The sequence below is a fragment of the Sceloporus occidentalis genome, unplaced genomic scaffold (assembly GCF_023333645.1).
Source record: "Sceloporus occidentalis isolate IW3139 unplaced genomic scaffold, rSceOcc1.0.p SCAF_5, whole genome shotgun sequence".
Classification (NCBI taxonomy): Eukaryota; Metazoa; Chordata; class Lepidosauria; order Squamata; family Phrynosomatidae; genus Sceloporus; species Sceloporus occidentalis.
This window is the reverse complement of record NW_028316985.1, coordinates 42,677,465-42,690,257: the sequence shown is the minus strand read 5'-3', so window position 1 is coordinate 42,690,257 and position 12,793 is coordinate 42,677,465.

Genomic DNA, 12,793 nt, shown 5'->3' with positions numbered 1-12,793 from the left:
CTGAATCAAAACTTGCCATAATTTTTTTTTGGTGGGGGATGGTGGTGGTGGTTCACCATAGGACAGATTTGACTTGAAGGCACATAACAATAACAGTATCAGATGCCACCCCATGGCAGGAAGCTGATCAGAGGGAATTACTAATCTGTCAGTGTTTTCTTTTGTTTTTCATTTTTTGCAATTTTGGGGGGCATTTATACTTACTTTTTGGTGATATGATGCCCAATCGATGTTCCCATTATGCTTGCCACAATCAAATCTCTCCAAGGCATTTTAACCCATTTCAACATGGCAGTGTCTTATGACCAGGAACAATCCAGATTGCTCTGACCCTGAAAAAAGATGTGATGCAAAATGCATTGGGTTAAGTGGGTTTTTCAATGCCCCCCTCCCTGCAAACTCTGCCGAGTGCATTCAGGGCAATGTGAACATCATGGAAATAACAGTTTCACACCGGGTTATTTCCATAGTTTCAGCCCATTTCCACATAATACTACATTAAAAGAAAAGGCAAAAGTTAAATGTAAGGTGTGACATTTGAGTAGGAAAAATCATATGCATAAATATAACATGGGCAATACTTGCATTGATAGAAGGTACATTTGAAAGATCTAAGGGTCTTGGTATACCACAAGTTTAACAAGAGCCAGCACTCTCATCCAGTTTTATTTTTTGTTAAAGAGCAATGCAACTCTAGACTACATCAATAGAAACACATTGTCCATATCAAGAGATATAGTACTTCACGTGGCTATACAGTGTTTTAGTCAGATCTCATGAGAAACACTGGGTCCAGTTCTGGGCGTTACAGTTTAAGGAAGAGATTAACAAACTAGAATGTGTCCAGGTAACAATCTTGGTGAAACATCTGGAAACCAAGTTGTAAAGCAACGGATTCAAATTACAAGAAAGGAGATCCTAACTAAACATTAAGAAATGCCTCCTAACAGTAAGAGCTGTTTGGCAGAGGAACAGCCTAACTTGGAAGGTGGTGGATTCTCCTTCAAAGGAAGTCTAAAGCAGAGATTAGAGGACATCTTCTCAGAGGTGCTTTAGCAGTGGATTCCTCCATGGCAATGGGTTTGACTTGATGGGCCATGCTGTCCCTTCTAACCTTATGATTTTCTGACTGTATCTGTTATGGCGTCTAGATAAAATGTGAATGTGAGGCTCCACATGTAGTTATCCTTCCATACAATAATAGGATTTTGATACTATGGAAGTATGGATATGCATATTTTGGTTTCTGTTCTATTTTCATTTATCCAGTTTGTTCCATCCCATTTCCACATCAGTTTAACTCTCTAATATGCATATTAGGTTAAGTGTGTCTCTTAATATAGAGTCGGCCCTCCATATCCATGTCTTGGACATGTCTCATCTACAGTATTGCCATGGACTGACTCGACAGTTAACAACAACAACATACATTTGCTGCAATGGATTTCCAGAAAGCTATTTAGTACTTTAGTCTCATTGATATACATATTTTTGTGCTTGCTTTTCTTTATGATATCCATTCTTGAATACATTTTTAGTTTGAAGCCCTGCATCACAAAATTCTAGGACTAATGAATACTTAATGCTAGTTGTGTACATTTTGTATTTTAACTCATGAAATTAGAATTTAAGTTCATAAAGTGAACATAATTCTCTTCCTATGCTACTCCCCCTAAAGCTGCTATCCAAAGCAAAATGTAACAAGCTTCAGCACTGCAGGAGATTTTAGATGTTTGTTTTTCTAAATGACAACTGTAAAACTGAGGGACATTGCGAAACTGAAGGAAGTTGCTGTGAATCCAGCCTCTTTAGATCCAGCCCTGGTTTTATATAATCCATATAAGATTAACTTTTCTTCCTGCTCCCATTTCTTCCTGATTTGATTTTAAAGTTTTGTTCCCCAGGCTGAAATGGTAAAACTGGAAATGTTGTAGGAGGGTGATCAAAGCATTTGAACATCACTATTTTGATCCATACTGCTTGTGCAGACCAGCTTTCATATCTATTAAATTCAGTATGTGTGTTTCAGAAATTAGAACTCAGTCATGTATCTCTTCAGAGACTCTAATTTTCTTCCTCAATCCTCTCCAGCATCACTGTCTGAGATCAATTTAGCCATTTCACAAAGTTATTAATGTACAAACTTTTCTGCTTGATTAGAAAGCATCTCCTGATTTGCTGGCCTAGAGATGAAACCTCATTTGTGAACGTTTGTCTTAACTTAATCAGCTATAGCCTCACTTTGCAGGATTTTGCAGGCTGACTATGATAAATGAACCCATTTCTGGAGTAACTTCATGAGTCTGTATGAAGGGTTCCTCCCCCCTTCAGAAATAGAGGAATTCAGTTCTAAATACTTTCAGTAGATGAGGAATTCAGCACTAAATATCTTACAGGCAGAGTAATCCCAAGGTGGTTGGGGGAGAAATTCAATGAAGGACAATTGGCCACCTCTTAAGCCTTGCCAGCTTGTGTAAGGTAAGCAGAAGGGAAGGCTGCATCAAAGCTTGAAATATTCAGTTTGAAAATCAGTTTGTTGATTATGAACATCTGAAATGCAGAGAGAATTTTTTCATTATTAACAAGGACAACTGATGTTGTTTAATTGAATTGCGTTGATTTATCTCTTCATTTATTAGTTTTCAAAACACACCATAGAACATGTAGAGAATGGTAATACAGTGCTCCTTGTTGACTCTTTAGGGAAAATTTTGCTACTAGCTACTTAAAAAGTTGTTGATTCTTTAAAGTGATTGTCCCCAACCGCGTACTTTCCAAATGTGTTGGTCTAGAAATGGCTGGGGACAATGAAATTTGCCTCTCAAATCATCTGGAAATTTACAGACTGGAGAAGTCTTTCAAACAGCCTCTTAAGTTAAGTTTCGTCATTGACTAGCATCTTCTTTCCAGCTCCAACAAAACCACCCATCATTCATTCACCCATCAAACACCATGGACTATTTTTGTGGAATGGTGTAATCAAATACTGTTTCAGTGCAATACAGAAGTGCAGGAATAAGTGGTTACCAAGATCAGTTTGTGAAATTAAGGGTAGAAAATCCATAATCAGAATATATTTTAAGTGATGCTGAGTGGATACAGACTATTTTTCTGCACTATTAAAAACCTGAATCCTCACCTGCCCCCATTAAAATGTCAAAGCATGGGGTGTCAAAATTACCATATATACTCGACTATAAATTATCCTCAAGTATAGGTTGAGGGTAAAGCTTAGGGGCATGTAACAAAGGATCTAAAGGATGAAGCAAAAGAAAACAATGACTAAAAACTTTCAAAAATCCATCAGGCATAACTGTTTGTGCTCACACTAAAGGCTGTATGGATAAGAAAATAGACAGGGATGAGTTCTTCCAGAACAGATTACACACTTGTCTTTCACAAGGGGATGGTTCTTAAAAAATAAAAGAGTTACAGTACAGTACTTTCACTGACCCATGGATAAGTTGACTCAGGTTTCAATATAAGAACCCATAGTATAAGAGCTGAATACCAAGTCCAAGTTTACTCATTGAATGGTTAAAATAAAGCCAGCTGAAGGAAAATGTTGTAAGGAGAAGGGCAATAGCATATGCTACATTGGACTATTTTTCCCAAAGTGACAAAATATTGCAGTTTGAGTGCAGGGAAATAAAGTATAGCCATCATTTTTTTTTTAAAAAAAATGCTGCCTTGGGAGAAAATGTCTGGACTTCACACAATAAATGAGCAACAGCAGTGCATTTATGCTTTGAGAAAACTAATCACGACAAAAGGCCTGCAGTCTTAGTTTGTACCTTAGCCTGGCCTTTGTTGGTCTTTTAAAAAAAGCCAGTTGTAGCTACTACAGGTGCTCTGAGCCAGGACCTTGAGGAGGTGAAAAGAAGCTGGGTGAGGCTATGAGAAGAGTCCAGTAGCCTCCCATGGCAAGTAATATCTAGTATGCAGCTTTCCTTATGGCAAGATCAAGAAGAAGAGGGTCAGAGGATAAAAGTGCATTTCATCATGTTGCATGCTCATTTCTTCCATGTGGGAATCGACACTGTGCCTTAGTTTGCTCTGTTAAGACTTTGTATTATTACTGAGGCTTGCCAAGTAAACCTGACCTGACACCTTCACCTGCACAGGTAAGCTGTTGGACTTTAAAGGATTAAGTATAAACAAGACTTTGAGTGAACAATTTATTACTTCAGATTCAGTCTGGCAGAGGGAAATTCTTTCTAGACCTTGTATGGGCAGGATGAACGTATCTTTGTTTTAAGTGTAGCTAATTAAAATGAATTAGTTACAGCTCCAACACCTCTGAATGTTGTTAGCTACAACTATACTCACAATGTTAAAGCAACTTTTGCTCTCATGTTCCTTTTAAAAGATCTCTATGGCCCCAGACAGACAGGCCAAAATAAAGCTGCTTCAAGTCACTTTGGAGGTATGCTGTTTAAATGATGCATGTATCCTAAGAGTCCAGAAGTTGCACCAAAACTGCACCCCAGTCCTTAGGACTGGATCGTGGCTTTGGCATGGCTTCTGGCCTCTTTGGACACATGCATCATTTAAACAGCATACCTCCAAAGTGACTGGAAGCAGCTTTATTTTGGCCTGTCTGTATGGGGCCTAAGATACTTTACTTTTGTTAAAAATCAAAATGCTACAAGCCACTGGCCTGTAATACAAAACATATTCTGCCAGTGAGGCCATAGATTCTTTAACTATACTGGCAATAAACAGAGTTACAGTTACAGTGCAGAGGGAATTATGTTTTCTCTATATAATCATTGCAGTTTGATACCTCTTTAACTATCATGGCTTGCTCCTACAGAATCCTGGGAGTTATATGGAACGCAGTGCTAAAGAGTTCCAGTTTATTATCTTCAAGTATAGTACTAGAGCTTTCTAGCAGAGAATGCAACCTATCATTTCAAACTACAAATTTCGAGATTCATCCACGACAGTTAAAGTCGTATCAAATTTCTATGACTGTGTAGTGGGGATACATCCCAAGCTTCTCTAGCCCTTTCCCCAGTAGTCAAGTATTTAAAGGTATGTACTGATGCACAAAAGTCTTTTCTTCTATGATTTGGAATTCCCACACCTTACAAGAGCCTACATCTTAGAGATAAGTCCTACAATTTGTATTGTCAAGTATTTCTGTAACAGCTGAGGAGAAAACTGCCTATTTCCCTCTGATGGCCCACCCACCAAGCCTGACTTCCTGTATCTAGAGGTATAAAGGCTCAACAATTCACATCCAGATAATCCAATTTTCTACTGCTTTGGGGGCTTTCCTCAAAATTCAAGGGAAGTTGCTTAGCTACAGAAAGGTCCCTCTGACAGCTCTTGGCTTATGTTTTGAAGCCACTAAGCTGCATCACTTTAAACACATATTTCACTATTTCTACTGAAAGCTCATAACAGTTTCTGCTATATTAGAGAGTTTAAGAATGTCTGGATTTTTTAAAAAAATCGTAACAGATAAAAATATTGTAAGCAAGTGCTGCTCTTTGCAGCTGAAAAGCTACAAGTCTTAAAACTGTATTGACTCATATTCATTAAGTACATAGAAAGGATTAGATTTCCACTTATGATCTGTGCTAGGCTGTTTCTATTTAAACAGACTATGTACTGGCACAGAAGTTTAGATGGAAAACCCTACCATAGAAAATTTAAGCTAGGTAAGAACTTGTTTGAGACCTTGAAAAACTTTAAATTAAATTAAGACCTTGAAGAATCTTAAAGGAAATTAAATGGTCTGGTAGGTAAGATTTGTATCTCACAATTTACACAGAAAATTGCACACACCAATACATACACTTATATAAACTTGTGGAAATAATTGCATATATAAGCAATGCACCCATATAAATCTGGCCTAGCTCATGTTTTCTATCTTGATCAATATTCTCCCAAATCTGGAAGGAGGGTAATCAAGGCCAGCAAGTCATTTAGAGAAAAATCTCTTCCCCCTCCTTGGCAAAAGCAAACAATAAAATAAAATAAAATAAAATAAAATACAGTGGTACCCCGGGATACGAATTCACCGCGTTACGAAATTTCCGGGGTACAAAAAAGTTAGATTTAAAAAAACTGTTCCGGGTTACGAAGGATTTTTCGGGTTACAAAAATCTTTTCGGCGCGTTTCGGCGCGAAATTCAAAGCGCGGCTAGCGGCTAGCAGCTTTCCAGCGGCTTTTCGGGTTGCGAAATGTATCGGGTTACGAACGGCGCCGCGGAACGAATTAAATTCGTAACCCGAGGTAGCACTGTAAAATAAAATAAAATAAAATAAAATAAAATAAAATTGCAAAACCCCTGATAATAATAAAGTTAATAGTTAACAATTTGCTACATCCTTAGGACACCTAAAGCCTCAGGTGATTACCTCATTGAGCTTATTGTCTAACTAATACACAAAATTCTACAGAAAGGGACATAGTCTTTTTAAAAGTATTGCCAAGTGCAGTGCAATGGATTGGTAGGGGAGGAGACTAAGCCCACCCTTCAATATTCCTTTTCTATCTCTATCGACAACATCTCTATTCAGCTGGTTCAGGAAGCCCACAGTCTTGGTTTCATTTTTGACTCCTCTCTGTCATTTATCCCTCAGATCCAGGCCACAGCCAAGGTATGTAGATTTTTTCTCTATAATATTTCCAAAATCCATCCATATCTCTCTGCTTCTACTGCAAAGACTTTGGTCCATGCCCTAGTGGTCTCGCGATTTGATTACTGCAACCTTCTCTTGGCAGGGCTTCCTCTCTCTCACCTCCACCCATTGATTACTGTTCAGCACTCAGCTGCCTGTATTATCTCACTCGCTCGCCGGTATGACCATGTCTCCCCCCTAATGTCATCCCTTCACTGGCTCCCCTTTCCCTTCCACATTCAGTACAAGGTTCTCCTGCTCACTTTTAAAGCCCTGCATGGGCTGGCCCCTCCCTTTCTCTCTGAACTTCTTTCTCCCTACATTCCCACTCATTCCCTCCGTTCTGGTAGCCAAGGTCTCCTGTCCCACCCCAGGATTTCCACGGCCCCTTCCCGGATTCATCCCTTCTCACTTGCTGCCCCTTACTCCTGGAACCTCCTCCCCTTACAAGCATGACTCAACATGTCTCTAACCAGTTTTAAAACCGAGTTAAAGACCATATTGTTTAGGGAAGCGTTCCCAGGGAGTCTGTGATTGTGACCTGATTGTTTTGATGCTTGACTCAGTATTTGATATTTGCTATTTTAACTTGTTTTCTTATGATGTTTCTAACTTGTTGTTTTAACCTCTAGATTGTACGCCATAGGCAGGCTTTTTATATATTCTTGATTTTATCTGGTTTTTGTACAGCATCATGTACATCTACGGCACTTTATAAATAAAGCTAATAATAATAATAATAATAATAATAATAATAATAATAATAATAATTGGTAGGGGAGGAGATACTGGCCACATCTACAATTGTCCAACAACCTTGGGGCCATATCTCCCATTTTCTCCTACCTGTAAATTATTTTTACAATGGTTTGGCCCCAAATGCCACACACAACTTTGCATGTGTTCACCATCAATATGTTTTAGACCCAAGAGAGGACTTTTTAAAACTAGATGTTACTCAGAAGTCAACTTCTGATTAACCTCCTCATCCCTTGGGGATTATTTTTTGTTTTTGTTTTAATAGAAAAAGTGGCCTAGAGGAAAACAAACAACACATGTGTTGCACTATACCCATTAGCTGGTCTAAAATATGACATCTATATGTTATGTATATTCTGCCTTAGAAGTTACATTTGTTTTGCATACTGAATTGAAACCTCTTTTTAAGAGCAGGGCCAACATTTGCTTTAATTCTGAAATTAGCAAAGATCATGAATTGGCTCTCAAAACTGAATTTATCTTGTACATTGCACCCGTGTCATACACGTGTCATATGCAGAAGAAGTGGTGCCATCCGCTGGAAGAAACAACAGTGTGTGTGCCTGTGACGTGTGCACACCACTGCACCGCCTTGTAAAGAGGCTCAAGCATATGTGCAATTTCTTTTATGCATGGGGGGTCCGGAACGGATCCCTGTGTAAAAGAAGGGTGCACTGTACTTATTCACACTCAATAGACAAGACAGCTAAGTAGCTTGACTATTCTTGCCCCATTTTAGAATGACATAACTTTTTTTTGATGATGTTAGGTTGCTGAAATTTCTTTTAGCTTCTGCCACAGTCACTTGCAATATGCAAAAAACACATAGGGCAATGCAGACCACTGAAAATTTGTTGTCTTTTATTATAAATCTTATTAAAAAATAGAAGAGGGGTTAGTTTGTGGTGTTTCCCAAAAGTAGGTTTCAAAAGTTGTGGCGTTTGAGGTGCAACATTTCAAAAATGAAAATTCTCAGAAAGATGTGCACGATACTTGTGGTGTAGACATTAGAAGCTTCTTCCAGTTCCCAGTCTCTAATGACATATATTTTAGGATGGAATAAAATGTACAAAAAATATTATTGTTGCACTAAATTTGTGCTCAGATGCATAGGTATCCAAAGCTACATTTAGACTACAAACGGATTAAACATTCATTGCAATCCCCCAAACACAACCAGAAAAAGCATCAGTTGTTCCCACTGCCCACCTATGCACAAGAAACTCTAGAACCTGTGGTTCTGAATATGATAGACCATGTCAACTAGACAATGTCATATTTTGGTCTCTCAGCTCACACAGGCTGCTGCATCACTGAAAAATTAATGCAGTTTGACACCGCTTTAAGTGCCATGGATCCAACCTAGGGCATTCTAGGATTTGTCATTTTCTGTGTCACTAGAATTCTCTGACAGAGGAAGCAAAATATGTATCTCACAAAGCTACAAATACCAGAATTCCATAGCACTGAGCCTTGGCAGTTAAAGCCATGTAAACCTGCATTAATTCTGCAGTACAGATGCAGCCACAGACCTAGCTTAACTAATACACATATCCTCTATTCTACAAAAGGGTTCTCAGCTGAGGCCAGCCCAGGAGCATCAGTAGTTTCTCAAGACTCCTCTTGACTGGTTTCATCAACGTGCACAATATCTGAACAATAGATACATGGATACAAGAAAATAAGTTGTTATAACTGTCCTCAGGAATGTTCTGCAGTTTGTCCTCATTTTTTTCCTATCATAGGAGTGGGGATTGAAGCCAAGACTGGGCCCTTCTTGACTTTGAGTCTCTTCTGGATCCTGATAAATTAACCCCTTCCCTCTTCATCAGGTAAGGGCTCTGGAGGTTGAAATATGCCCATCAAGTATCCCTTATTGTCAAATACATCATGTATGTTTTATTCCTTAAAATAATACAACATCCTATAAAAAATTCATCCTATTCATAGTGACTACAATTTATCAATAAAAAAGTCCAAATGTGACATACCTCTCACAACACAAAAAGCATGACAGAGAAGAAAAAATAACCTGAATTTATAAAATGGCTGATAAGAGGGACAAAGAGGTTTTTAGGAACATGTTTCAGTTGAAGGCAATTTTGGTGAAGAAGCCTTCATCTGAGAAGAGTGAACATGTACTCTTCAGACATCCTATGCAATGATAGATATGGGCTTCATCCATATACATCACAGTCAGGACAAGATAGTTTGGGAACATGCTCACTGGTGGAAATCAAAAGGGAGATATAGGGCAATGTACCGTTTCACACAGGAGGATTCTGGTTAGCCTTTTTAAAATGGCATCTCCCAGACATCACAGAATCACAGAATCATAGAGTTGGAAGAGACCACAAGGGCTATCCAGTCCAACCCCCTGCCACACAGAAACTCACAATCAAAACACTCCCAAGAGATGGCCATCCAGCCTCTGTTTAAAGACCTCCAGGAGAATCCACCACACTCCGAGAGAATCTGCTCCACAGTCAAACAGCTCTTACTGTCATGAGGTTCCTCCTAATGTTGAGCTGGAATCTCTTTTTCCTGTATCTGCAATCCACTGTTCTGGGTCCTATTCTGGGTCCTATTCTCTGGTAACTTTTTAAAGCAAAGCTCTGGGGTTTCATATCAAGAATGTTCACAGTCACTGTTCTGAAACAGTTGAATTCTATCTCCTTCAACTCAATGCCCAGAGCAAATGCTCAGTGTGACCAACCTTCAGATCAGCCCTGATTCTACATAGGGTCCAAATGATCCAGCAAGCCAGCAACAGTCTCTATTTGTGGTTCTTGTTTCCCTTTCCCCCTTCTTTTTCTTAGTTTGACTTATGAATTCATTATCTTCAGGGTCACCCCCTCTCTAATATGCCTAGAAGCTAAATTCCTATGGATAATAGTGTGTGTGTGTGTGTGTGTGTGTGTGTGTGTGCGCGCGCGCATGCGCTTACACGCACACACTCACATGCACACATGAACATATATCCCACACATTAACTCATGAGGTATTACATGGTGTCCAATTCATGGCTTCACACACTCCTGTTGCTGAAGTATACTTTGAACACATGTAAGTATTTTCTAAAACAATTGTGTTTTTCTAGTATACCTTTAACTCCCAGAATAAATGTCCTTTTCGCCTCCAAATCACAGTGGGATAGTATCCAAAAATAAATAAATATAACATACAACAAAACACTTCAGTAAAAACTGGGATTGAGAGAACCAGAAGGAATCAAGCAGTAATTATAGGTATGAAAATAGCCCTTTAGGTGTTGTTGAACTTCAGCTCCCACTATTCCTGGCCATTGACCGGTCTATCTGTGCTGATGAAAGTTGGAATTTAGCAAACAGCTAGAGGGCCACAGGTTCATTGTCATTGTCTGAAAGCATGATAATCTCTCAGAATTACAGTCAATTTTGTTTTCAGCTTGGTTTGGAAAAACAACCAGTGTCAGAAATGACTCAACTGACCTGGGAAATTAATGCCACTGCTCACCTAGCTTTAGGATATTTGTTCATTATGCTGCTAAACATGCCTCACTGAATTTAAAGTAATCCCCACCCCCCTAAGTTTTAGTCGTGAAAGTAATATGGAAACCCTATAGAGGTTTGAAGTCTCCCTGCTCTTCTAGCCTGGTGTGTGTCTATGTCTGTGCACACACACATATGCACCCATGCATGTGCATGCAAACACACAGTGAAAAAATGGTTATTAAATAAGCAGGATTTTTTTTTTACATTGACAGACAACTATCAGATGAGAATGTAATGGCAATGGTTGGACTTTCTGTCCTCCAGTATCTCTTAACATACACATAATTTAGAATCCCTTTGAAAGCCCCATGAGGTTGTTGTGGATGGCTCTACTATGCAATATTTTGAAGGGAACTGTGCTCCCTGTGGAAAGACTGCAGCAAACAATGTTGTACTGGGTTTCCCTGTGTTTTAGAAACCTAGACATTTAATAAGGTGTAATGATTTCAGGGGCTTTACTTAGAACCTATAAGATGTGGCTCGACTTCAAAATCACATGCAGATATGATAATAATTTCATTACTGATGTGATTTAGAAGATTAAAGTCTTTGGCAAAGATATATGAGCATGGGCCCTATAATTAATCTTTTTAAAAACTTCATTATTAAGAGATGCTTTGTAGATAAAGATGAGTACAGTATGTGTTTCAGCATAATGCAAAAATGGACTAGATTGTTTCAGTCCAAATGAATTTTTTCTAAGCAGATGCTTAATTGTTTTCCCTTAAGGGTAATTTGTTATAATCCAGTACATTGTATGTAGACTGGAAAACACAAAAGCCACAATTCAACATATAGGCACGTTACAGACCGCCCAGAAGGGGGCAGTCTCGTGCCGCTGCCGGTTGCAGCGTCTGGGAACCGCAGCAGCCAAACGGCGCGGTTCCTGGATGCTGCAAAGAAGCGCGAAAATCACACTCCTTCCTGCGGCCCGGAAGAGATGCTGCAAGGCGCTAGTCATGCACTCACGGTGTCACTTCCACTGCACGATGTGCAGACGCAGAGCGTCCGCTACGTCAAGATGGCGGCGGCCATGTGGAAAAGCCGCCGCCATTTCTTACAGACTCAGTCCGTGCTAGGGTTAGGGGTGGCTGGAAGAGACGCCCCTTTCTAACCCTAGCACAGACTGAGTCCGTCCTAGGGTGCCCATATGTAATGGGCCATAGGTTTTTTTTAGTCTCTCTCTCTCTCTCTCTCTATATATATATATATATATATATATGAGCTTAAGCACACCAAAGGTTCAATTGGGACTGTAGGTGAAGGATATAGGGCACATCTACACTATAGAAATAGTAGTTTTACACCACTTTAACTGCCACAGCTCCATCCTACAGAATTCTGGGATTTGTAGTTTTATGAAGCTCTAGCACTCTTTGGCAGAGACGGCTAAAGATCTTATAAAACTACAAATCCTTGAATTCCATAGGATGGAGCTGCAGCATTGAAAGTGGAGTCAAATGGCATTGTTTCTACGGTGTAGATGCACCCAAAGAGTGATCACAAATCGATTCCATTTCCAGTTATTAGAACTGATTCTTCTAAAACAGGGGTTGGATTCAGAGCATGACATAAGAGGAAGAATTGAAAACACAGATTTGCTAATAGATACGGGAATGGTACATCTTGTTTTTCCAAATCATATCATGCTTAATATAAGATGTTAAAGCCTTTGCACACATGGAAAAGTGGGGGTTTTTTTACCCATGAAGTACAACTTTGACACTGAATTTAATTAGCTAGGATCTGAAATATTTTGCTCATTAAAAGACATATTTTTCTCCAACTTTTGTTGAATAGCAATGCAGTAATCTAATCCAAAGTGTTTACTCGTGGTTCTAAGGGGACATTATTTTCAGATG